Source organism: Thamnophis sirtalis, unplaced genomic scaffold (assembly GCF_051295495.1).
Source record: "Thamnophis sirtalis isolate CommonGarterSnake01/CBP01778 unplaced genomic scaffold, rThaSir2_p1.2 scaffold_15, whole genome shotgun sequence".
Lineage (NCBI taxonomy): Eukaryota > Metazoa > Chordata > Lepidosauria > Squamata > Natricidae > Thamnophis > Thamnophis sirtalis.
Window position 1 is genome coordinate 7,595,976 of NW_028261395.1, and position 25,337 is coordinate 7,621,312.

Genomic DNA, 25,337 nt, shown 5'->3' on the forward strand with positions numbered 1-25,337 from the left:
GTATGGAAAAATGATCTTCCCTAAAGTCATGCCTATTTCAGCACGGAGATTTTTTCCAGAATTGGAAGTGATAACCTTGAAATATAAGTTCTCAAGCTACAAAAAATAATGGTTATTTATATAAAGGACACAAGCCATGTTTCAAGTAACAATCACAAGGAAATCTAAAGCACATTGATAATCATGATAGGACTTTTTTTTTGTAGCAAGGAGAGAAGTTTTTTTTTCTTTTTCTTTCCTCACCTCTCTCCATATAGAGAGAATGTAGAATTTTTCAAAATAAAAGAAGCTTATTTTCCATGCCTGTGCTAGGCAAAAGTCAAAAGTAACTTTAAAAAGTACGTTTTACAGTCAAAAGTAACTGAAATAGCAAGAAAAAAAAGTAAAATATCAAAGAGTCTTGAAGTTAGCTATATTTTCACTTTTCTTAATTGGAAGCTTACATGCAGGAAACCAAAAGTCATTCTCACACATATATTTTCAATATATTTAATATGATGTTATATTAAATAGCTTTAGTTTCTATTTCTTGTTTTATTTCTTATGTGAATAAAATGCATTTGTTTTTGCCTATCACCCACTGATTCCATTTTTATCCATCTTAAGTATCAACCTCAAATACAGTGAGGTTGATGGGATGGTTTAATGACTGGTCTCTTAGAAGTTGTCAGCATCTGTCTGAAGTTAAGTTTTCCATACCCAGAAGATAAGCAATATCAAACCTGATTAGTACTTAGATATAGAGCCGAGGTGGCGCAGTGGTTAAATGCAGCACTGCAGGCTACTTCAGCTGACTGCAGTTCTGCAGTTCGGCTGTTCAAATCTCACCGGCTCAGGGTTGACTCAGCCTTCCATCCTTCCGAGGTGGGTAAAATGAGGACCCGGATTGTTGTTGGGGGCAATATGCTGACTCTGTAAACCGCTTAGAGAGGGCTGAAAGCCCTATGAAGCGGTATATAAGTCTAACTGCTATTGCTATAGATAGGATACCGCCACAGCTTTGGTTGAAAAACCTGTGAAGTTTGGAAAAAAATCTTCTCGAAAGAACCAGGGGTAGAATAATTTTATTTTTTCATTTTGCTGTCTGGCAAGATTTGATTTTAAAACATTCAATTACTTGAAGTCATTTGAGCTTGGCTTCACGAAAATTTATATTTTCCAATGTCTCTTGACATCAAGGGATAATCCTTACTAGCTTGGAAAAAAATGGTGTTGGAATTAAGGAACAGAAGAATATGGTAATGTGGAAGACAGGAGTACTGATCGAGGAGGCATAAGAGACTTATTTCCCTCATTGTCTCTTTATCCCTATGTGTAGTCTGGAAGAGACTACATTACCCAAAAGAGCCTAGGTTCTAGTTAGGATGTGAAGTTAAGGGTTGAAGATGTATAGGTAAACCTTGACCTATGGAATCTGACAATGATGGTGTACGTGTTGGGCCAGTGTTTGATGAAGTAGAATGGATGAGAGCTAATCAACTGAAAGTGATTCCTCATAAAATGGAGATACTATAGACTAAAAGGTCATGAGTCTAGGAATTATGTCTCCCATAGTAGAGCTATATTTCTGCTGTACATGAACTTCCTCCAGATTCAGTTGATTGTAATTGTCTGGTGTGTATTACAACCTTTCTTGGATATGAGTGATCTTGCCACAATACAACCTCTGCGGTAGAATACTGAACACCCATCATATAAATATGCCCTTGAAGAAAACCAAGAAACTGCATCTTGTCAAGAATGCAAATATTTGGAAGATCTTTAAAAGCTTACATAATACTAGGCCTACGGTGATTGCATTGTCTATCAATATATTGTTGGTCAAACATCAAGATTTAATTATGACATTTAATGCAAATGTTCCCACTTCAAATAATATATCTCGCAAGATATATCTACGCAAACATTAAGATCTGTGGTAGAGATAGATAGATAGGTAGATAGGTAGGTAGGTAGGCAGGCAGGCAGGCAGGCTAAAATATTGAATTAATCATGACAGCTGGCAAGTAGATTAAGCAAGTAGAAGAGCCGAGGTGGCGCAGTGGTTAGGGTGCAGTACTGCAGGCCACTTCAGCTGACTGTTATCTGCAGTTCAGCGGTTCAAATCTCACCGGCTCAAGGTTGACTCAGCCTTCCATCCTTCCGAGGTGAGTAAAATGAGGACCCAGATTGTTGGGGGCAATATGCTGACTCTGTAAACCGCTTAGAGAGGGCTGAAAGCCCTATGAAGCGGTATATAAGTCTAACTGCTATTGCTATTGCTATAGTATCTTACCATTAGTATCTGCCTATTGATGTTTTCCTAAGAAGTATTTAAGATCTAGTTAAAATGAAAATTGCTTACATAGAACAACTGATTGTTTATTTGCATATTTTATTTTTTGACAAATTATTACTACTTTGCTATCAGATATCTCACGTGATCATGATCAAAACTTTTTTTTAACATGTTCTTGACATCTCAGTTTTTCAGTTTGACCATATTCTCTAAAAACAGAAATATATTATAATTCTTATGAATTACAATTTCTAACTGTGGGAACGTATATAGATTTGCCAAACTTAATGAGAGTATTATTGAGGGACATGATTTAGAACTTGGTATAATCATGGGATTTGTTGAACAATGTGCAACTTCCTCTGTCTGGCCATAGTTAGCTCAAGTATATCTGATTTCAACAATAAGAAATTATACATTTGCTGTGGTTTTTAAGAAAATTTATTTGGGGACAATTCAATTCAAAATTCAAATTCAATTCAATTCAATTATGAATTATATTTTTTTCAAGACATCCCTGAAGTTTATTCTCTAGTGTTGAAATAAAATTACATTCCTTTATTTTACTAGATTAAAATAGTAAGACTCCAGCTTGTTAAATTGATAGTTTATTTCAATTGTTGCTATTTTTAAAAAAATGACCAACTGTTTCAAAGAAGCAATACTCTTTGCAATCAAATATAAAGAACAGAAAATTAACTACTTTGCAACACAAGGGTGACTGATTGCTGCTACTACTGTTTTTAACAGAGGCGTACCCTGATAACTTAAGAAATATTCCTAAAAGATTTAAGGAGACTGCTGAAAGAAACCAAAGCTCATCGCATCCAATATTTTGTTTCACAACATGGCCAACTAGATACCTTGCCAGCCAGAAATGGAGACATGACAACATCAACTGATATTCTGTCTTCAACCCAGCAATTAAGTCTTTATAAATAATGCTACAGGTCCTAATAGACTTGCCCTCTGAATTTACTGAAACCCACTTTAAAGCCATCCAATTTATTCACCCCTTATGCAATGAATTCCAAAAGCCAATTAACAACAACTGAGTTGAGAAGAACTTTTTTTTTTTCAGTAAAGGAGAATATTTGTAGCTTGGGGTTGAAATGAGGGGTCCTTGGTGCTCTCTGAGCTTGCTTGTTTTCTTGCAGACATTTAATTACTCTAACTAGGTAGCATCAGTGTTGAGAGCATCAGTGGCACAGGGTGCATTTCTGCAGGCTATTTGTGTTGACTGCTAGATGCCTGCAATTTGGCAAATTGAATCTCACCAGACTGAAGGTTGGCTCAACCTTTCCATCCCTCCAAGGTCGGTAAAATGAGGACCCAGATTGTTGGGGGCAATTGGCTGACTCTGTAAACCGCTTAGAGAGGGCTGTAAATTTCATTTCATTTCATTTTATTTGTCTTGTATGCCACCCACTCCCGAAGGACTCCAGGCGGCTCACAACAGACAAGGGAAGGGGGGATAAATAGATGAAGACAACATTTTAAAAAAGACGCAACATTCACAATTTCCGTGGGGCTGGATGTTTCACAGCCCCCCTGGCCTGCTGGAGCAGCCAGGACTTAGTGGCTTTGCGGAAGGCCGGGAGGGTAGAAAGGGTCCGGATCTCCACGGGGAGGTCATTCCAGAGGGCTGGAGGTGCAACAGAGAAGGCTCCCCCCCGGGGAGTCGCCAGCCGGCATTGGCTGGCAGATGGAATCCGGAGGAGACCTAACCTGTGAGATCTAATCGGTCTATGGGAGGTAATCGGCAGGAGGTGGTCTCTCAGGTACCCCGGTCTGATGCCATGTAGAGCTTTATAGGTAACGACCAGCACCTTGAAGCGGGTCCGGAGACTAATGGGTAGCCAGTGCAGCTCGCGGAGGATAGGTGTGATGTGGGTGTACCTGGGTGCACCCACAATCGCTCGCGCGGCTGCATTCTGGACTAACTGAAGTCTTCGAACACTCTTCAAGGGCAGCCCCATGTAGAGCGCGTTACAGTAAGCACTGTGAAGCAGTATATGTCTAATGGCTACGGGCTATCATCAGTGCTAGTAAGGAGTGCTGTTTGCTGTCAGTTTATATTCTGGTGTCTTGTTTGTCTGGGTGGGTGGAGGCAGTCTTGGAGATTCTTTGGTTGGGCTGTTTACTGGTGGCTCTTTGGCAGTTTCTTGATTGGGGTATTGCTTACTTGATTGTTGGTCTGAAGTTGACCTTGAGGGTTAATTTATGCTGATCTGAGTGCCGATTACTGTTGGAGATGTGCTGGACTCTTTTTTTCTTTGGGGCTGGTTGATTATTATTTTTTTGCATAGTCTATAGATGTTGTTAATGTCTATGTTACCTCTCAAAGACCCGTTAGATCACACAGGGTCGGCCTCCTCCGGGTTCCGTCCACCAGCCAATGCCACCTGGCTACCACCCGGGGGAGGGCCTTCTCTGTGGCAGCTCCGGCCCTTTGGAACGTACTCCCCGTGGAGATTCGGACCCTCACCTCTCTCCAGGCCTTCCGGAAAGCTGTCAAAACCTGGCTGTGCCGGCAGGCCTGGGGTTGATGAGTTCCCCTCCCTTCTCGACCTGTGTGGCTGTATGATTCTTGTTTATTTTAATCACATGTAATTGTGTTCTATGTCCCCCTTTCCCCCTTTGAGTTGTTCGCCGCCCTGAGTCCCTCCCGGAGAAGGGCGGCATACAAATAAACTAAATCTGAATCTTAATGTCTATGTGTCTATCCATGGCTGTTCTGTCAGAGTGCCAGTCTTCTAGAAATAACCTGGCATATGGTTAAAGGTAAAGGTTCCCCTCGCTTCCCCTCGCATATATGTACTAGTCATTCCCGACTCTAGGGGGCGGTGCTCATCTCCGTTTCAAAAGCCGAAGACCCAGCGCTCTCCGAAGACGTCTCTGTGGTCATGTGGCTGGCATGACTCAATGCAGAAGGCCCATGTAACGTTGTTACCTTCCCACCAAAGTGGCCCCTATTTTTCTACTTGCATTTCTGTGTGCTTTTGAACTCCTAGGTAGGACAAATAACGGGAGCTCACTCCATTACACAGCACTAGGGATTCGAACCGCGGAACTGCCGACTTTTCTGATTGACAAGCTCAGCGGTTTAGCCACTGAGCCATCGCGTCCCCCTAAAACTATGATTAAATCTGTCTACAAGCTGTGAAATTACAGAATATTCGTCATGACTTCTGACGAAGTCATGTTGGTGTTCAAGGATGCATTCTGCCAGTCTTCCGCTTGTTTGTCCTACATAGTGGTTGCTGCAGTTCTTACATTGTATGTTGTAAGTGCCTTCTGTTTCTTCCCCCACTCCCCCGGGATAGCTGGATCTTTACTTTCTTGTTGTATGTTCTATTCCTTTCACATAAGCATCATTGGACAATTCCTAATCCTCATATATCGAAGCCTAGAAAAAACTTTTTTTCCCTAACATCATGCCTGATTTTATGTGTTTTGATCATGACCCTTCCCAGTTGTTTTTATCCTAATCTAAAAATATGCAAAGGCTGGAGCCTTTTTCTTGTAAAAAAATATATATGTTTATGAGACTTCTTTTCACTTTAGTTCCTCTCTTCAGCATTTTCTCCATAACATATTCTGTTTCAAATTTAGGCATGTATTGATTTTGTATGCTGCCATATCTAGTTTTATGATATCAAACAGTAAATTTGGGGTGTGGATAAACTGTAAATTTGTACAACAGCATTACAATTCCTTTCATTTTTCATTTTAAAAACAACTGACGTCGCCTTAATTTTTTTTTTTTTAGTTTTCTAGCGGTAAGTTTTATTTGAAGCATGTTAAATATTCTTGCTAGGAAATCAGCATTTTCACATTTGACTTTAAACAACACTTTTAAAACTTTTAAGAGCAGGAGATTTTCATCAGGATCAAGTAATTTCTCACCCCAATCTCAGAAGTTTAGCACACTGAGCATGGCTGGTTCCCTTCAAAGCAGGAAAGGGAAAACAAACACATTTGTTGTCAATTTATGCCTTTCAATTTCCTTCTACCTGGGTAAAAGCTGGTGGGATCTGTTATGTCTCAGAGTGGCCCAGATCAATCCTGATAGCATTTCAAAGTTGAATGAATGAGATAATATAGACTTCTTTAGGTATTTTAAACAGCGTAAATAACACATGGAAGTGTCTATGTAAGTAATCGAGTTGCTAAATGACACAGTCATTAAGAATAGAACAGAACAGAACCCCAGAGTTGGAAGGGACCTTGGAGGTCTTCTAGTCCAACTCCCTGCCTAGGCAGGAAACCCTACACCACTTCAGACAATTGGTTATCCAACATCTTTTTAAAGACTTCCAGTGTTGAAGCAATCACTTCTGGAGGCAAGTTGTTCCACTGATTAATTGTTCTAACTGTCAGGAAATTTCTCCTCAGTTCTAAGTTGCTTCTCTCCTTGATTAGTTTCCACTCATAGCTTTTGTTCTACACTCAGATGCTTTGGAGAATAGTTTGACTCCCTCTTCTCTGTGGCAACCCCTGAGATATTGGAACACTGCTATCATGTCTCCCCTAGTCCTTTTTTCATTAAACTAGATATACCCAGTTCCTGCAACTGTTCTTCATATGTTTTAGCCTCCACTCCCCTAATCATCTTTGTTGCTCTTCTCTGCACTCTTTCTAAAGTCTCAACATATTTTTTATATCGTGGTGACCAAAATTGAATGCAGTATTCCAAGTGTGGCTTGACCAAGGCATTATAAAGTGGTATTAACACTTCACATGATCTTGATAGTATCCCTCTGTTTATGTGGCCTAGAACTGTGTTGGCTTTTTTGGCAGCTGCTGCACACTGCTGGCTCATATTTAAATGGTGTCCACTAGGATTCCAATATCCCTCTCACATTTGCTACTATTGAGCAAGGTACTACCTATACCGTACCTGTGCATTTTGTTTTTCTTGCCTAAATGTAGAACCTTACCCTTTTCACCATTGAATTTCATTTTGTTAGATAGCACCCAATGTTCAAGTTTGTCAAGAGCCTTCTGTATCTTAAGCCTAACTTCTGGAGTGTTGGCTATTTTCCAGCACGACCTGTCAAAACCGCGCTCGACTAAGCCGCGCCCAATTAAACCGCGTCGCTGACATCATCAACAGGGCGACAACAGCCAGCGCAGAGAAAGAAGGGCGCTTTAAATAGCGCTTTGAAAGCAAGCCGATTCAACTTAAGGTAAGGGTTAGATTTAGGGTTAGCTTTAGGGTTAGGGTTAGGTTAAGGGTTAGGGTTAGGGTTAGGGTAGTTTAAGGGTTAGGATTAGGTTTAGGGTTAGGTTAAGGGTTAGGGTTAGGGTTAGGTTTAGCGTTAGGTTAAGGGTTAGGTTTAGGATTAGGTTTAGGGGGGTTAGGTTTATGTTTAGGGGTTAATTTTAGGTTTAGCGTTTACAGTGTTAGGGTTAGGGTTGATGACGTCACCTACGCGGTTTAGTCGAACGCGGTTTAGTCGAACGCGGTTTTGTGGTGGAACCATTTTCCAGCTTGGTGTCATCTGCAAATTTGATGAGTTCCCCATTTATCCCCTCATCCAAATCATTGATGAAGATATTGAAGAGTACTGGGCCTAAAACAGAGTCTTGTGGTACTCCATTGGAAGCATCACATGACCACAATGAAATCACTTCCATGCAACTTAAGCAACACAACTTGCAGTTTTACTCCTGGCGTCTCGAGGGACTCTACTTGTTAGAAGCTGGGAAACTGCACAAATGGCGGTTACATCAGAGCTAGTATTCAGCAGGTTCTGACCAGTTCTGGAGAACCGGTAGCAGACATTTTGAGTAGTTCGGAGAACTGGTAAATACCACCTCTGACTGGCCCTGCCTCCATCTATTCTCTGCCTCCTGAGTCCCAGCTGATCAGGAGGAAATGGGAATTTTACAGTATCCTTTCCCTGGAGTGGGGAGGAAATGGGGATTTTACAGTATAGTTTAGAGTTTAGAGTTTTATTTCATTTGTATGCCGCCCTTTTCCCCAAAGGGGACTCAGGGCGGCTCACAACTCAAACAAGGGAAGGGGGGTACAGACAATTTGACAACAACACAAAACAATACATAATTTAAAAACGCAACAATCATACCATTCGAGATAGGGGCAACGATTCTTTAGCCCCAGGCCTGTCGGAACAGCCAGGTTTTAAGGGCTATGCGGAAGGCCTGGAGGGTGGTGAGGGTGCGAATCTCCACGGGGAGATCGTTCCAGAGGGTTGGAGCAGCCACAGAGAAGGCTCTCCTCCGGGTAGTCGCCAGTCGACACTGGCCGGCGGATGGAATTCGGAGGAGGCCTAGTCTGTGCGATCTAATCGGTCTAGTGGAGGTAATTGGCAGCAGGCGGTCTCTCAAGTACCCAGGTCCAATACCATGAAGGGCTTTATAAGTGACGACTAGTATCCTTTCCCTACCATGCCCATCAAGCCACACCCACCAAGTCACACCCACAGAACCAGTAGTATTTTTTTTTGAATCCCACCATTGGATCACATAGTCATGGGATAAAATGATAGTCATAAATGCCTACTAGTTGGGAAGCACCCAAATCTTAATCATGTGATTGGGAGAATTCTGCAAGGATCACATATTGAAGGATCATTCACAAATTTATTTTTTTCAACACCGATTGTAGTTTCAGGTGCTAAATAGGACATAAAGGGCAGACAACCTGCCTAGTTTTTCACTTTGTCTTTTACAACCTTTGTCTAAACCTTGGATTTTAAAATGTATTGATGGAATCAAAGGCACTGTTAATATTCTTGGCTTACTAGATTCTGCTGAATTCTCAGATTCTGATGTGTAAGTCAATATAGCCACTAATTCTCTTTTTATGGATGCAATACTTATCACTTACTTAAGTAGAAGAGAATCAGAAACTCCCTCCAAATAAAAATCAACATAACATTTACAATAGGTTCCTGCAGGCATCTTTCAAATAAATTTGATATGTTTAATATATCTTTGTTCTAAATAGGAAAAAAAATGTTATTCTGCCATACTTTGCAGATAAATTGCATTGCAAGGAAATATAAAATCACACTTGAAATATTTCTATTTTTCTGATAAAACTAAACATTTCAGATTATTTTTATGGTTTGATCACACACCGTATCAAGGATTCGAAAAATAAATAAATTATTGATAATTTTAACATACCCACCAAGGCATACAGCCTACAGCATGACATGCTATGTGAACTTGTTTTTTAATCTTATCAATTAGCATATTGTCTGAACCCAACTCTTGACCAAGAAATCAATGAACCGTCATTAACCAACAGCAGTTTAACACAGGGGCGTCAAATTTGCGGCATCACGGCAGCATCACATGATGTATAGGGACTTTCTCCCCCTTCTCTAAACTGGGCGTGGCTGTGGCCAGCATGTGACGCATTCAGCCTATGGGCCAGGAGTTCGACAGCCCTGGTTTAACACAATATCCGAGCCCAGTCTGTGAATTTTGTGATACATTTTTTGAGTCCTTCATAATAATCCAGACAAGAAGCAGTTTAGGGCATGGCTGGCCTGGGTCGCTACTGGTTCCAGTGATCCAGGCCGCCAAGTTACTACCTATTCAGCCGAACTGTTCCAAACCGGTAGGAACCCACCTCTGTATTCCTCCCTACCCTTCCTTTTATTTTCTGGATAATTAGGGAGGGCCTCTTCTGAAACCCCCTTCCTTCCTTCTGTGGACTGAGGTAACTTTTTCACAATCTTTCTTCTGTCTCCCAAGGTCATTCCTACATATCATTACAGTCTCTTCAAAAAAAAAAGGGGGGGACAAAAAGTACTATCAAGGCTTTTTTAAAATTAATTTAAACCTAACTTTTTTTTCCATTTTTCAAATCATTTGCATTACTGCTGTTTCTCATTATTTTGAATAGTCCATTAAATTTTGCAGTTATTCAATGTAGCAACACTTTAAAACCTTTATTTCAGTATTAATTCTATTCTGCTCTATTATAATGCTAATTAATAACTAAATGACTATAATAGTAACTGAACTCTAAAATAACCTCAGTAAAACAATTACATGGTAGGTTGAAATTAGACCTGGAATGCAACTTCATGTCCCGTAATGAAAAAAAAAATGCTATTATTCTGGGGTGCTACAAAAAGAAATGATGGAATAACATACCAATATATTTTTCTTCTCTGCCCAAAGCGTTCTCTCTCTCTCTCTCTCTCTCTCTCTCTCTCTCTCTCTCTCTCTCTCTCTCTCTCTCTCTCTCTCCCTCCCTCCCTCCCTCCCTCTCTCTCTCTCACACACACTATATGTGTGTTCGTGTGCATGTATCACAACATATAGATGTAGATAGATATAGAGAAGAGATACAGTACTTAGACCTACAGGTATATATTGCTTTACAATGCTTTACAGCCCTCTCCGGACAGTTTACAAAGTCAGTATATTGCCCCCAAGAATCTGGGTCCCCATTTTACCAAACTCAGAAGGATGGAAGTCTGAGACAACTTTGAGCCGGTCAAGATCGAACTCCTGGCAATGGGCAGAATTAGCTTGCAATGTTGCATTTTAACTACTGAGCTGCCACGGCTCACAATATAGGTATAGATAGATATGCAGATTTATATGCATATAAATTTATATGTATTTATGTATATAAATATCAGAATTCAAAGTAAATGTTATGACTTATTTTTACAGCGATACTAGGATTTATCTCAGAATTTAAGTTCTATCTTGACACATTTACTGTATGTTAGATGTTGTCATTTATAAAGATAATGATGAAGCTACATGAATTGGAAAGTATTCTTTCTAATGGCCATGTTAATGTGACACATTCCTGTATGTGAGCCAAAGTAAATGTATAGTAGCATAATTGTGCTGCTCCATTTGGCAATTCCTATCCTGTAATGGTAATATTGGTTAGTTTCTATTATAGCCCAAGTTAAGAAAAGAATTATAATTGTGGGAATTATTTAGTTTTCTGTTAGACTAATGCCCACAACCGAGCCCGAAATTTCAACTGTAAAATGAGACATTTGTTAAATGAGTTTTGCCCCATTGTATGACCTTTCTTGCCACAGTTGTTAAGTGAATCACTGCAGCTGTTAAGTTAGTAACATGGTTGTTAAATGAATATGACTTACCCATTGACTTTGCTTTTCAGAAGGTCAACAAAACATGACCTTCAAGACACTGCAATCATCATAAATATGAGTCAGTTGCCAAGCATCCAAATTTTGATCATGTGACCTTGTGAATGCTGCAATGGTCATGTGTGAAAAATGGTCATAAGTAATTTTTTTCAGAGCCATTGTAACTTCAAATGGTCACCAAACTAACTGTTGTAATCAATCTCTGACGTTCAGTCATTCAATCCTAATCAGAATGGCCCCTGTAACACCATTGCTCTGCGAGCTTCACTGATTACCAGTCTGCTTCTGGGTGTAATTCAAGGTCTTTTAAAGTCCTTCATGGCATGAGTCCAGGTTACCTGAGGGATAATGTTACCCTACTGGATTAGTCCATGCCACTCATTCAAGTTCAGGTTCAGGTTCAGGTTCATTTTATTTATATGCCGCCCTATTCCCAGCGGGACTCAGGGCGGCGCACAAACCCAAGGAAGGGAAGGGAAACACAAAAACTACAACAAAAAGTACAGGGCATTTAAAACAACCAACAGCCACACGATTCGAGAGGGGAAGGGAACTCATCGAACCCAGGCCTGCCGACACAGCCAGGTTTTAACGGCTTTTTGGAAAGCCTGGAGAGAGGTGAGGGTCCGAATATCTGCGGGAAGCTCGTTCCAAAGGGCCGGAGCCGCCACAGAGAAGGCCCTCCCCCAGGTAGTGGCCAGATGACATTGGCTAGTAGACGGAACCCGGAGGAGGCCTAATCTGTGTGATCTAATGGGTCTTTGGGAGGTAATTGGCAGCAGGCGGTCTCTCAAGTACCCAGGTCCAATACCATGAAGGGCTTTATAAGTGACGACTAGCACCTTGAAGCATGCTGGCAGAGGAAGCAGGCTGCAGGTCCCATCAACTTGATTATTCTGGCTGGCAGGTGTTGTGGCCCGCTAGAGGCCAGCAGAGCTGGCAGCAGATTCGGACAGTGAGGAGGTTGGGGAGGAACAGGGGCTAGTCCTGGAGTCTGAGGATGCTCTGATGTATGCTCTGTGTTGGAGGCAGAGATGGGGCCAAGGCCGTCTGATAATTTATCAGTTGCCTTCGGAGTCAGACATCAATGAGGCAGACGAACAGCTGGAGGCTGTTCCCAGTGTGTGCATGCGCAGAGTTGCCAGGCGAAGGGAACAACTAAGGAACAAGGGTCGAATTGGGAGTAAGGCCACAGGCAAACGTTGAATGGTCCCTCCCAGAGGAAATAACAGAGGAGCAAAAGGGGAGGGGTGTTTGCAGGAGACAATTAGTTCATTCCTGCATTCTAGCCAAGTATTGTGATGTCTGAAAGATATCAGCCTGGCCACTCTCCAAGCCTGATAAAGGTCTGTAATTGTGAACTATCTTGAAAGACTGTGGGAGAGGAAAGACTTTGTTGGAGAGGAATTCACTGTAAACTAAATAAAAGGGGTTCATCAGGACGAGGACTCAGCTTCATGCTTCTGGGGGAGCCTAGGTCAGAACAGCAGGGTTCAGGTGGAGGGCCTTCTCAGCTGTTGCTTCTGCCCTATGGAACATCTTGTCCCCTAATGTGAGGTTGGCTTCAATCCTCCTATCTTTTCATAAGGACTTTAAGATGTGGCTTTGCCATTTGCCTTTGGGGCTCCAGTGGGGGAACAATGTAATGGATGTTCCCCCTTCCCACCCCACTCTGCTCTTCCCCTCCTTATGTGTCTTTGGTTTTAATGTTTGTTTTTAGCTGTTTATGTTTCAGTGTAGAAGTAACTGTAGGCCGCCCAGATTTACCCTATGGAAGATGGTGGGTAGGTAAATAAACAAACAAACAAACAAACAAACAAATAAATAAATAAATAAATAAATAAAGTAAGTCAGTAAGTCAAGGACCTATATTTGCCAAGGATGTTGTCTATAGATATTCTCCAAATGAATTAGAATTTGTTTTGTTTTAAAACAAAGCAAATTCTAATTCATTCTTTTAAGAAAGGTATATAATTATTTCTGTAAACACATTGTGTATTAAACTTCATTTATCAATTTTAGATACCACGTTATGAGTCACTCTCGATGTTCAAGGGCAGCTAAGGAGATTTACTTCCAGCCTGTCAATTCTCGATTTACGAGAATTGGTCTATTTTTAGATAGCTTTACACTTTTAGGAGCCATCCATTCTGTATAAGGTGTATGGTAATAAATACCTTGAGTAACAATTTGGGACAAAACATTTGGGTGCTCTTTCCTCGTTCCCCTCGCACACTCCTATATGTTATCATCCTGTTAGCTGGGAAACTTGATCAATTGCTAAGATCACCATTATAAATCTCTGCCTAAACTTTATTTTTGTAGTAATCATATATTTTGAGTTGTGTAATTCCTCTGATAATAAATATCTACTATGCTTAGGACAATTTGTGTAAGATACTATAGTATCATTATTTCTACACATCTGGAAATTCCCTCTGTGGATTTTCCCCCCCCCCACAGGCTGGTGAAGAAACGGTAATCAAACATTTTCATGTAATGTTGGGCAGAGTCAGGCAAATTTGCTTTTTGTACATAACTGTTCAATGCACATGATCACCATAAGCCCTACTGCAAAGGGCCAGGCAAGGTTTCACATTGACTTTCCTAAATGTATTGAAAGGGGAAAAAAAACATACTTAATCAAAATTATATTATGTTTTATATATTCTTTTTAAAAAGCTTCAAGTAAGATTCCAATTATGTTTCCACTCATTTTATTCTCGGCAAAAAATCATTATTAAAATTAGTTAAAATTTATCTAATTCAAGGATAGGCCACCATTTCCAGCCAGGACAGTTCTCTTCATATGGCTTAAAAGATTAAGAGTTAAAAGGGACATTAAAGATCATTTAGTCCAACCCCACACCCAAGCAGTTCCTTTCTTGGCTACCAGGATCTATAGTTGATAAAAGCAACAGCTTATTTAAAGTGCTTCAGACATGCATGCTGTATTTATGTATGTATGTATTTTAATGTTTTTTTAAATGTATGACTTACTACTGCAATGTGCTCTACATGGGGCAGCCCTTGAAGAGCATTCGGAGACTTCAGCTTGTCCAGAATGCAGCCGCGCGAGCGATTGTGGGTGCACCTCGGTTCACCCACGTAACACCTATCCTCCGCGAGCTGCACTGGCTGCCTATTGGTCTCCAGATACGCTTCAAGGCGCTAGTCGTCACTTATAAAGCCCTTCATGGTATTGGACCTGGGTACTTGAGAGACCGCCTGCTGCCAATTACCTCCAATAGACCGATTAGATCCCACAGATTAGGCCTCCTCCGAATTCCATCCGCCGGCCAGTGTCGACTGGCGACCACCCGGAGGAGAGCCTTCTCTGTGGCTGCTCCGACCCTCTGGAACGAACTCCCCGTGGAGATTCGAACCCTCACCACCCTCCAGGCCTTCCGCAAAGCCCTTAAAACCTGGCTGTTCCGACAGGCCTGGGGCTAAAGAGTTTTTTTGCCCCCCTTCTCGAATGGTATGGTTGTTGTGTGTTTTTAAATTTTTGTATTGTTATGTCTTGTCTTTCTTATCCCCCTGTCTGTACCCCCTTCCCTGATTGAATTGTGAGCTGCCCTGAGTCCCCTTCAGGGAAAAGGGCGGCATATAAATGAAATCAATCAATCAATCAATAGTCCTGCAGAACCAAATTATTTGAAGTGGTGAGAGCATTCAGGTTATTTGTGTTCCTTTCACACTTTAAATTCATCAATCTTAATAAAAGAATCATGTTTTTCATAGAAATAGAACTGTTGACATACCCAGTCCTGATCCTCATGTTTGAACATATAGTAACATCAAAAAGTATTTGATTTTTTGATTTGGGTCAATTGACAAGATTCCAGAACGCTGCAAATGTGTCCATCACAGCTCTAAATATTCCTTTGATTTTTCAGTAATATTATGTTTAATGAACATTCAAAACAAATTATCTATATGTCAGTCATGTTTGAGATCCCTAGCAGGTTATTTCTGCTTTCAAGTACAAGCACAGAATATCATAGATGACGTGAAGACACAGAAACAACGAATACATAAATTGTATTAAAAATTTAAAAAGATGTTCCCTTAAAAATGAGAAAAGGCATCTGCATTAAAAATTCTAAAGAAAAGTTTTATTTCTCCAGTGGACTTTTTAAGATCTATGGCAAAGGTAGAAAACTAACTCAAAGAAGTCAGAAATCTTTGCATGCTATAAAGAGAAGATTAATAATATTCCAATAGTAGTTATTTTTAGTTTAGAAAATGGATCTGGGATTCCAAGAAAAGTAATTTCCAAAGCAGAGGTATAATCCTTACCACATGCCAAAAAGAACCACCAAATTATTTTATGAAATGTCCATGTCAATTTTCTTAAAATGTGTATAGATTACAAAAAAAACAAAAAAAAATCTCTGTCAAAGTTAAAACCAGAAATGCAGCTTGCATCTTTTCATATTTGCCTCAGGTTTGCTCAGAAGGTATTTCTCAACGATAAGAATTTAGTGTTCTGAAAATGAATTTGCTGTCCAAAATCACATTAGTGTTGTTCGTCCTACTTTGCAGAAATGAGGAGATAATTCACTTGCATTAGTTGAATCTTTACAGAAGAAGCACTATAAAAATTGTTGTTATCCTCTAGGGCAAATGTTTGCATGAGAAAGATAGTAAAGAATTATAGCATGTATAAGAGCCAAGGTGGCGCAGTGGTTAAATGCAGCACTGCAGGCTGACTGCTAGATCAGCAGTTCAGCGGTTCAAATCTCACCGGCTCAGGGTTGACTCAGCCTTCCATCCTTCCGAGGTGGGTAAAATGAGGACCCAGATTGTTGTTGGGGGCAATATGCTGACTCTGTAAACCGCTTAGAGAGGCCTGAAAGGCCTATGAAGCGGTATATAAGTCTACTGCTATTGCTATTATTGCTATTGTATGAACCTTGAACTACCTCTTCCTTGATTATATGCAATTACATGCCATCAGCTCCACCCTAGGAGCAGTATGTTCCCTCCCATATTTGGGCATACCAAGTGCTTTGACATAACACTTACATATTTCTTTGCCTCAGCTGATAAGGAGGTGGCGCAGTGGTTAAATGCAGCACTGCAGGCTTCTTCAGCTGACTGCAGTTCTGCAGTTCGGCTGTTCAAATCTCACCGGCTCAGGGTTGACTCAGCCTTCCATCCTTCCGAGGTGAGTAAAATGAGGACCCGGATTGTTGTTGGGGGCGATATGCTGACTCTGTAAACCGCTTAGAGAGGGCTGAAAGCCCTATGAAGCGGTATATAAGTCTAACTGCTATTGCTATTGCTAAGGGAGGAGAGCTTGTGGCTTAGTGGCTAATACAACTGCCTAACATATAAAAACAGCCCAGGTTCAAATTCTAGCTGATGGCTAGCTGATGAGAGCTAAATAGCTTGAAATAGATCTATACTAGTCTCCCTTTATTTATTTATCAGCACAAATGCAACACAAAAATGGTTTCCTGCCTGGAAGGCTCCTAGGGTGAAGCTATATATATATAAAATAATAAAATAATAGATATATATATAAAATCTAATAGATACCTTTCACCCTGGCTTCACTGATAACGGATAAGAGCCTGTGGCCTAATGGCTAAGATGCCTGCCTAGTATGTAATATAGCCCAGGTTCAAATCCCAGTAAGGGTATGGCTAGCTGATGAGAGCTGAATAGCTTGAAATAGATCGATACTAGTCTCCCTTTATTTATTTATCAGCACAAATACAACAAAATGTAACAAAAAGGCAACAGTAAAAATATTGGGTTTCTGCCTGGATGGTCTCTTGTGACGAGCCGAAGGACAGAGAATGGAAGTAGTGATCTTCCTCCCATATTTGGGCATACCGGGGGTTGTAAAAAAAAATCTTTTATATATATAGATAGATAGAGAGAGAGAGAGAGAGAGAGAGAGAGAGAGAGAGAGACAGACAGACAGACAGACAGACAGACAGAGAGAAATATATAGATATATAGATATAGATAGATATAGATAGATATAGATCTAGATATTATATATATATATATATATATATATATATATATATATATATATATATATATATATATATATATATATATATATATATATATATATATATATGTTTTTGTGTGTGTGTGTGTTTGTATGTATGTATATATGTATGTATGTATGTATGTATGTATGTATGTATTTGCATTGGACTCAGTGGACACGACCAATTGTAGGGTTTAAAAAGCAATTTCTCTTTAAATAGCAAGTGTATTAAAGCTAGGAAAACACTGAGTCGTTAGATTAATAAAACATAAATCATTGCTTTGAAGAAAATCGATATAATCAATTTCCTAAACCAAATATTTGATAAATATGACATATTTGGGGTTTTCACATGATTAGATATTGCTTTAAGGTATCTGTGTAAATATAAAGCATTTGTCAAATTTATAATACATGTTTTGTCACTGACAGATTTTGTGATCAAGAAAGAAATATTATTACAGTAATATATGAGAACAATAAAAAATATGGAATGCCATGATTCTTGCTGTTTAAAATAGACTACTAAATACATAATGTTTAACAAAAATCTCTTTGACACGATGCTTGTCAAGATAGATGTGACTTGTAAGACATACAATCTGCAAATCAACCACACTACAAGCGTCAAGGACAATTTATTATATTGGCTTCATTGTCAATAGAATTCATTCTGAATTGATTATATCATTTCATTTATTTTATTATGAACTTTTGATCTCCCTCTGGGAGATGGGTTTGATTAACCTTATCCATCTGACCATATATAACCATTGTCTCTTTGATTTTCATGAAAATAAATGAAACAAAGGACTTCTCTTTAGATAAAATAACAGAGATTTTTAAGCATGTCTAATCTGGACAATAGCATTACTAGAGAAATTGAAAGGAAAATTGGTCATTTCAAAGTAATAGCAATAGCAGTAGACTTATATACCGCTTCATAGGCCTTTCAGGCCTCTCTAAGCGGTTTACAGAGAGTCAGCATATTGCCCCCAACAATCTGGGTCCTCATTTTACCCACCTTGGAAGGATGGAAGGCTGAGTCAACCCTGAGCCGGTGAGATTTGAACCGCTGACCTGCTGATCTAGCAGTAGCCTGCAGTGCTGCATTTAACCACTGCGCCACCTTGGCTCCGGAAGGAAGTATGCAATGGAGTACCCCAAGGTTCTGTTTTAGGCCCAGTACTCTTCAACATTTTCATCAATGATTTCGATGAGGGGATAAATGGGGAACTCATCAAATTTACAGATGACACCAAGCTGGAAAGTACCAGTAAGGTCTTTTATTCAGACAAGGGAAATTTTGTAGAAAAGCTTTATCTATTGAGCATGTGACAGTTAACTATGGATCTACTGAAATTGAAAGACAAAAAGGACAAATATAAAAAGTGGAAAGAGGGGCACATAGCTATGGTAGAATATCAGCAAATAGCCCAAGCCTGTAAAGATGAAGTGAGGAAAGCTAAGGCTCACAATGAAGAAAGGCTTGCCACAAAAGTAAAAAATAACAAAAAAAGCTTCTTGCAACATGTTAAAAACAAGAAAAAAGTCAAGGAAACAATTGGTCCATTGCTGGGAGAAAGTGGCAAAAAGGTGATTAACAAACAGGGAAAAAGCAGAACTATTTAACTCATTTTTTTGCATCTATCTTTAGAAAAAGGGGAAAAAAACAGTCCAACCTATCAAAAACAGCACCACAAAAAAACAGATGGGAAAGAAAATAGTAAGTCAGCACCTGTCTACCATAGACGAGTTCAAATCACCAGGACCGGATGGATTACACCCCAGGGTTCTGAAGGAACTGGCAGACGAGATCTCAGAACCCCTGAACTATATCTTTCAGAGATCCTGGAACACTGGGGAACTACCAGAGGACTGAGGACTGGAAAAGAGCTGATGTGGTTCCCATCTTTAAAAAAAGGGGGGGGGAAATAGATCCAGGAAACTACAGACCTATCATCCTGACGTCAATACCAGGGAAGATTCTGGAAAAGATAATCAAGCAACGAATCAGTGAACACCTAGAAGTAAACAAAGTAATAACCAAAAGACAACATGAGTTTGTCAAAAACAGATCATGCCAGACTAATCTTATTGCATTCTTTGACAAAATTAGTGGATCAGAGAAATGCAGTTGATATAATTTACTTGGATTTCAGTAAGCATTTGATAAAGTAGACCATAACCTACTACTAGATAAAGTAAAAAAAAATGTGGGTTAGACAGCATCACCACCAGATGGATTTGTAACTGGCTGACCAACCGCACTCAACATGTAGTCCTCAATGGAACTGCATCTACATGGAGGGGAGTATGCAGTGGAGTACCCCAAGGCTCTGTTTTGGGCCCGGTACTCTTCAACATCTTCATCAATGATTTCGATGAGGGGATAAATGGGGAACTCATCAAATTTACAGATGACACCAAGCTGGAAAATAGCCAACACTCCAGAAGTTAGGCTTAAGATAAAGAAGGCTCTTGACAAACTTGAACATTTGGCGCTATATAACAAAATGAAATTCAGTGGTGAAAAGAGTAAGGTTCTACATTTAGGCAAGAAAAAACAAAATGTACAGGTACCGTATATGTGGTGCCTTGCTGTGGACAGCCATTTAAATATGAGCCAGCAGTGTGCACCAGCTGCCAATATCCCAACACAGTGCTAGGCTGCATAAACAGAGGGATAGAATCAAGATCATGTGAAGTGTTAATACCACTTTATAATGCTTTGGTAAGGCCACAGTTGGAATACTGCATCCAGTTTTGGTCACCACGATATAAAAAAGATGTTGAGACTTTAGAAAGAGTGCAGAGAAGAGCAACAAAGATGATTAGGGGACTGGAGGCTAAAACATATGAGGAACGGTTACAGGAACTGGGTATGCCTAGTTTAATGAAAAGAAGGACTAGGTTTGACATGATAGAGTGTTCCAATATTTGAGGGGCTGACACAGAAATGAAGGGGTCAAGGAAGAAGAGACATTCTCCAAAGTACCTAATGGCAGGACAAGAAGCAATGGGTGGAAACTAATCAAGGAGGGAAGTAACTTAGAACTAAGGAGAAATTTCCTGACAGAACAATGAATCAGTAGAACAACTTGCCTTCAGAAGTTATGGGTGCTCCAACACTGGAAGTTTTTAAGAAGTGATTGGATAACCATGTATCTGAAGTGGTATAGGGTTTCCTGTCTAGGCAAGAGGTGAACTAGAAGACCTCCAAGGTCCCTTCCAACTCTGTTATTCTATTCTATTCTACTGCATAATATGTTGGGAAAACTCAAAGCAATTTTGGTATGTTAAGAACTGTAAAATGAAAAGTGTGGTTCAGAAGTGGAGAAAAATATTTTAAGCCTCCGGTGTAGCTATTATCATGTTGCTTATTTGCCTTATGCATACCTGCTTCAACGAGTTACGTGTTTTTCAGATGAAAAACAAGTGGAATTAGAAGAGATAGTCTAGGGAGACTAGATAGATAGTCTAAAGAACTGAAAAATAGGAAGCTTTATGTGAGTTACGTATTTTCATTTGTAATGTTTACATGGTGATCACACTTGACAAGATTCTTCTCAATGCTTCAGTCACCAGCAATAGTAAGGGAAAAACAAAAGACGAACCGATTCAATTGTCTGAGACATGATTCTTATAATAGCTACACTGTTTTATTTAATACAGATGCTCCTCAGCTTAGGACCAGTTGCTTGGCAACTTTCAAAGTTACCCTGGACTTAACTGAGGGTACTTACAATCTAGATTTGAAACTCCAATGATCCCCAAAAGAGCTTTTAGTGCTCAGTAACTAGGTCTCTATTGGCAGCATTCTGCGTTACATAATTTTTGCAATGCCTTTGCCAAAAAACAGCATTTACTTTTGTGGGGAAAAATGACACACTGCAAATTATGGGTTTGCTTCACAATCACAACATTTGACTGCCACCCAAAAGTCATATATAGAACTGGTCAGGTGATGACCCAATTTGTGACCATTACAAGTTGCAACTTAATGAGTAATGTCCATTACAATCATAATTTGAGGACTACCTATACTGTGATTCAAAATAGTCATTATTCAATTGTAATGAAGTAATTTGGTAAGAATGAAGTAAGTTGGTAAGAAGACAGATTGAAATCAGTATGACAATTGGTATTTATTAAACTTCTATCCTATTAATTTTAATGTGACAGTTATAATTTTGTTTAAATGCCACTTGTGAATTCTCAATATTATATATTTATAATCATATTTTACATATTATTACATATATAAATATACTAAATAAAAGGTATATTAAATAAATTCCAATTAAGTACTCTTCATCTTTTTAAACAGGTAGCAGGTTATTTAAAGTCTTTTAAAACAAAACCTTTTTTTTAAAAAAAAAAAGTAAAGCTTCTGGGGGGTTGTATGACCAAGCTAAAGAGAATCAAAATTATAACTTATCATACATCATGTTTCATTTGTTCAAACAGTTTGTCAACAATTGTAATCCACAAAGACAGAAAACAATGACAATCAGAATTACCTTTAGTTCATTCTTATTTTTCTTTGTTGTCAAGATAAAGAGATGATTTAGTAAGGATGCGAAGAATACTTTGGCCTATTTTAGTTGAAAAATCCCAAATACTTATTATTCCACTGAAGGCATCATTCCTAGAATGATAAAAGATAAAGAATTCAATCAAAGAGAAGATAGTGAAAAAGGAGAGTAACAAGATAGTATTGGGTTTTTTTTTACATGTTGCATTTGTCCAGCCTAAAAACAATTTTGAGTGAGAAACTGAAGTATTTTTTTCAATAACTTGTAAAACATTTCACAGCATAATATGAAACTTCAAATAAAGATTATATTTCAATAATGATAGCATTTAGACATACAACATTCATGGTGCAGTCAATGCTAATATTTGAAATACCACATCAGGAAGGATTTCCCCACTGACTTATATTCTGGAACTCATTACATCCATGCAAGTAATCTAATTTTCACTTTCAAGTATTAGGTTTAACTCTGATTCCAACAGGCATAGATGTCAAGTATTAATGATGTTCCGTAGAAATTGAAAGATGATGATAATAATATACAGTAAGTTTAATTTTACTACCCTACACTGAAGTGTGTGTGTGTGTGTGCGCGCACATGCTCAAAATACTTAGAAAGACTCATACAGTATTACATTTGCAATGTGTCCCAATATTTGACACTATGCTTTCTTTCACAATGGACTGAATTTCCTTAAAACAGTGACATTGATCTTAGCTTCTTCACTCTAAGAAGCTAATCATCACCCAAAATATTTTGAGCACCATATAATAGATCCTGTGCTTTGGAGTCTGTGGTGCTAAACCAGGATATCCTCTGAGAATGTTTTTGTTGTGCATTGCCTTCTGTTTTTCAGTATTTTCAATAGGATCATGAATTGCTAATGGGAATCAGATAGTTACTATTTGAAGACTGTAAAAAGACACTTCATTTTTAATGATTTCCTAATGTTTCACAGAGAAAAGATAATCTACTATATATTTTCTCCAAACACCAAGGCATAAAGACAGACAGACAGACAGACAGACAGACAGACATCTCCAGAATTAATAACAAAGCCACATCTTCAAGAACTTCTGAAAAATAAGTAGCAGTGGAGAATGTCCCATATAGTGGGCACCATGGCAGAGAAGGACCACCAGATAGATGGTCTGTGTAAGGTGATAGCAATTATATTACTAAGGCATTAATAGCTATGAATAGAACTCCCCCATCAAGAATAGGGTTTAATGGGGAAAAAAACTTGGGGAAAAATTGGAACTTTGGTGTTATATATATTGATGGCAGCATTATTATTTTATGCACAAAAATGGAAAGGCACTTTAATTCTCAGAATGGCTGCAAAAGTTGATGGGAGTTAGCAGAGATGGCTAAACTGACTTGCTTTGATTAAAGAAAAAAAAAACCACAATTACTTTTTTTTCCTATATGGAAACCACATCTGGACTTTGTGCTTGAGGTGGAAAAAATGATTTTGGGTTTTACCAATTAAATGGGTTTATTGTGATAGAAATGGCTAGTTTACACTATTATGTAAAAAGTCCAAAGTTGAGGTTTGATGTTATTATCTTATTGTACTGCGCCAAAGGGAGTTGGAAATCAATGCTTTTTCTTTCTTCCCACCCCTTTTCCTACACTTTCCCCTTCCCCTTTTCCTTACTATTTCTTACTATTTTACTTTGTATTTTTGTGTTGTATATTATAAACTAATAAAAAATAAATAAAAAGAACAGATATAGCTGATACAAAACACGAAGCTGTGCACAGGCCTACCTGGTCATGACTGTATCAGAATGTAGTTTCAGTGCGAAGGTTACCCTCATCTCTGATGTCATATCTACAGTGTATAACTTACAGGTATTTTTGTTGCCAATGTCAATGTGCTGCCATGATGCGATTGGGAAACAGAATGAATGAATCTGAATGATAATTGCCAGTGGTAACCTCTTTGCAAGGTCCATGAGATTCATAAATATTGAATTGATACCTATGTATCTGGTTGGTATTCGTTAAAATGTCTGTGGAATTTTTTTTTAATGCCAAGAGTCAAATTAAAATCCCAAGCCACAGTGTTGCCACAGAAATGATGGTGATATTTTTTACATGATGTCTGAATATTGGTTGAACAATTCAATTGGCTTTATTTCTGTTCGTTTTGATGCAGGAGGGGGTGCACAGGTAAACCCACCAGTGGCTGGCCAGGTTAGGTGGTCTTAATAGAATGGACCTTATAAATTCATATTAGCTTGGCTTTTCATTCTAGTGCTCTGGAGTTCCAAAGTTGACTTTTAGCTGGAGTGAACTTTCTCTCCAACTTCCTCATAAGTATTAAAAATAGGGCTGAACAGTGTGGCAAGACCTTGTAAAGGAGGGGCACAGGAAGCCAGGCGTGGGTAAGAGATAGAACAGAGGTAAAAACTGCTGACAGCTTAAGACATTATAGGAACTTCTCTTTTTTGTATTTCTCCTATGAACTTCGCTGTAACATTCCAAATGAACTTCTCCTTTTCGAAATGTCATGCTTGTCTCGTGTATGGAAACGCCTTGAGAATGCACAGTGTGGAACTCGGCATAAAAGTAGCATCCTGGGCAGAGCCCAGGCAGTTCAGATTTTGGTGTGTGAACACGCTGAACTCGATGCATCAAATAAACCTGTTTCTCTCACCTTCGTGGTCTCAAGTCCTGGTCTTTCGTAAGTAGATTACAAACCTCAATCTGCTGCAACAGTTTGGATCCTTGATTATCCACCAGCATTTGTCCAATGGACCAATCTAATCACCAATAGCAAACCAGTCACCTTTTAGAAGCTATATTCATGGGTAACAGAATGAGACAATTTGCTCTTGACTTCCTCTCAAAATGTAATCTCCTTTTATTAGGGTTTTTTTTAAAGTTAGGTCTTTCATGTTAAACACTATTTGAAAACAACAATGCTGCCTTGGGAGCTTTGAGCAATTATTTTCATCAGCACTGTTTAATCAATGCTAATGAGTTTCTCATATCTGAGTATTTATACTTAAGTATAGACATTATTACCACCAACTGGATGCAATTAGTCTCCCATGTTCATTGATGGGATTATTACTTAACAATGTTAACAATGTAGATTATCAAGATTTAGGATAAGATGTTAGCAATAACGTGTAATTAGGAGATAGCTTTTCCATTTATAGCCAAATACCCTGAGCTTATTATTTGAAAGATCAAAAGCAGATGAAGTCAGTGTTATTTTAAAATATTTATGCAGATGGAAACTGTTTGCATGCTGTACATGCATGTACCAATACGAGTTATAAGCTCATATAGCCATGAGTATATGCATAAGAGCATCATATGCTATTTATTGAATCATAATTTCTATGGAGAAAATTAAA

General features: G+C 38.9%; 1 protein-coding gene across 1 annotated transcript in view; it reads right to left on the bottom strand.

Moving 5' to 3' along the window:
• The window catches only part of PCDH15 (protocadherin related 15), an 810,754-nt gene that overhangs the window by 584,633 nt on the left and 200,784 nt on the right, over positions 1–25,337 (bottom strand). Inside the window, exon 3 of the mRNA XM_087701782.1 lies at positions 21,946–22,073. The gene's annotated coding sequence lies outside the window, so the exon portion shown is untranslated. The remainder of the gene's footprint in view (positions 1–21,945; positions 22,074–25,337) is intronic.